Below are 2,759 nucleotides of genomic sequence, written 5' to 3'. Positions count from 1 at the left end.
TTTTTTTTCATTTTATTTATCATTTTATTTTAAACAATTAACCATAAGCCTTAAAAAATGCTTTACACAATATCACTATTTCTTTCAAAGCTATATATGAGAATGATGCTATCGATTCTGATTTTGTGGATTAGTTAATAATTTTTGTTAAAGGCTACATACTATTTTGAAAGCATCTTATGATAATATTTACTTATTTGAAGACATATCGAATGATAACAAAAGTTGATTTACGGCTTTTAAATTTCAACACATAGAAGATAAATGAGTTTAATTTTCATAAAAAAAACTTTACCATTTGACTGCTTAAGATTTCTATTTTCTGATGATAAAGTGTATTATTTTTTATTTATAACTATCTTGACAAAATCAACATTAGAATTTCTATATGAGTCATATAACTTTTTTTGTTAATCAAAGAAATACCTTCCTTAGGAGTTCTTTGAGTGTTACGTCCCTTTAGCTGTTACAAGTTTTAAGATCCTCCAATTAAAGTCATTTATAAACTAGTAGGACTTTATAATAAGTTCCTTTTATGTAGTACCCTAGGAAGTGAAATATTCATTGGATCAAATTGGAAGGAGGTATTCATTTCATTTGATCAATGGATTTAGGTTACTTTAAAAAAAAAGGCAAACTTGTGTGTTAAATATAATGGTAATAAATATTTTCTAGCCATAGTCACTAGTCAAGTGAATTGACTAATTTGGAAGTGACTCTATTATGCTAAAAATGAGACTAAGGATCTTATCTTCCGAGTTATATCGAAATGTAAAATTTCAACTTTAGAAGGATTATTAGATGATTAATAAAATTTTTAGACAATTTTATTTCCTTTATCATCTTCTTAAGAATTTTTTTTTAGATTATAATTAAAATACTTGGGAACTAGTTAATATCATTCCAAGGTGACTCTTCTATTGTAAAGCACCTTCATGTATAGATAATGGACCATTACAATCTTGAAGTATTTTAATGATCAAAATTAACTTTGGAAAATCGAGAGATGGGATTATAATTTCTAAATATTAATTTTCCTTTTGTTTATGTTACATGATATAATAATAACCCATTTATTTTTCATTCATTTGCAAGAAATTGCAATATATTTTATCTTCTATTGATCTTAGACCCAAGACCAAAGTTATTTTATCTTATTTTTACATTATTATTATTGATATAATGAAGAATTTATCCTTAACACATTAATTAATAATCCTAGTTGTTTCTATTTTCAAATCTTGAAGGCCTTCAGTTGGCTATATTAATGTTCTTTTTAATAAGCGAGTAAATTTAAGGCAATTTGGGTAAGAAAAATAATATATAATAAATAAATAATTCTAATTGGCCCTTTTATGTGGGGTAGCTCTCATGTAGAAACACAAATTGATAAAAGTTACTGATTTCTTAGTGAAATTTATGTCCATTAATTACATAATGGTTTCGTATCAATATACTAGATATTAAAGTATCCGATGTGAGTTATTGATGTGCAATCTCCAAAAAATGGTTTTGATTAGCATAGTCTTTTTTTATCCCTTTGAGGCCATTCATTTTTACCAAAAGGGGGAAGATCTCTCATTACGGGTGGATCAAATCTTAATTATTTGTATTTTTGTGCTTTTTGAGAAGCTTGTCGACAATGCTTATGAGTTGTTAAAAATAAAAGCGCCACCTCAAGTTGTTGTCAAAACTATTGCAAAAGGTTTAAACTACACCCCTCTTTCTCACTTTTCACTCCCATTTATCTTTCTAAATCTTCCTTGCATTGATGTTAAGCTCTCGATTTGGTGCCCCTTCTTATGGTTATTATATGAAAATTAGGAAATTCAATAAGCCTTCAGTAGGCGATATGCTTTGTACATGGTTACCATTTAGCTTATATTTAGAGGAAGGTTTACTCCCCAAAGCATATATATTAAAAGAGTCCCTCTTGGCCAATCAAGATTCAGGAGCTAATCTTCGATGCTTTTATGCTTTATAACGCTTTCATCTTTCTCAACCATTGAATTTACCAAAGCACTCATTGAAATCAATAATATTCTTAAAAGCAATCATACAAAATTGTTCTCAAAGTACTCAATGATGAAGTCACTCAACTATCAAATCACTTCTGAAAATTTAAATACATACCACACAATTCTTATGTATTTATATATCTAATACTTAAAGCTTTCTATTTATATTTCACTTTTAAAAAGTTTAGTAATGTTGGTATTCTTTTTGAGATACTACAATTTGAAGTGTTATGTGAAAGTATAAAAGCTTAGGTGTTAGATACATAAATAAATAAGAATTATGTAAATGCTCAAATCACTTAATGTACATGTAGATAAAGTTGCTTATATGTTGAGCCACATAAAGCACCTGTAGATGAAGCTTCTAGCACGTTGGGTTGTTAGGTAGAAGTAGGCTAGTCACCTTATATGGTACCATCTTATGTGTGGTTTGAGCTCGTTAGCTAAGCAATTTCCTATGATGCTTCTTGGGTGCCAATCGTTGATATATGAAATTGAGAAATTTCTATTCTCTGATCACTCTCTTTATAGATTTTCTCCAAAGGATCTATTATATACATATCTTCAAAAAAACTTGTATTTGACAGTGACTCGAATACCGATTCCTTAGCGCTGGGCCCTATGATGAGAAGCCCGCGCCATGTGCTATTATTCGAGGACCACCGTGCCACGGGGATTCAAACTCTTGACTTGAGGGGACTTACAGAGAACTGTTATATATATATATATATATATATACTG

This window comes from Phalaenopsis equestris, unplaced genomic scaffold, assembly GCF_001263595.1.
Source record: "Phalaenopsis equestris unplaced genomic scaffold, ASM126359v1 Scaffold000002, whole genome shotgun sequence".
NCBI classification, from domain to species: domain Eukaryota; kingdom Viridiplantae; phylum Streptophyta; class Magnoliopsida; order Asparagales; family Orchidaceae; genus Phalaenopsis; species Phalaenopsis equestris.
This window is presented reverse-complemented; position numbering follows the sequence as displayed.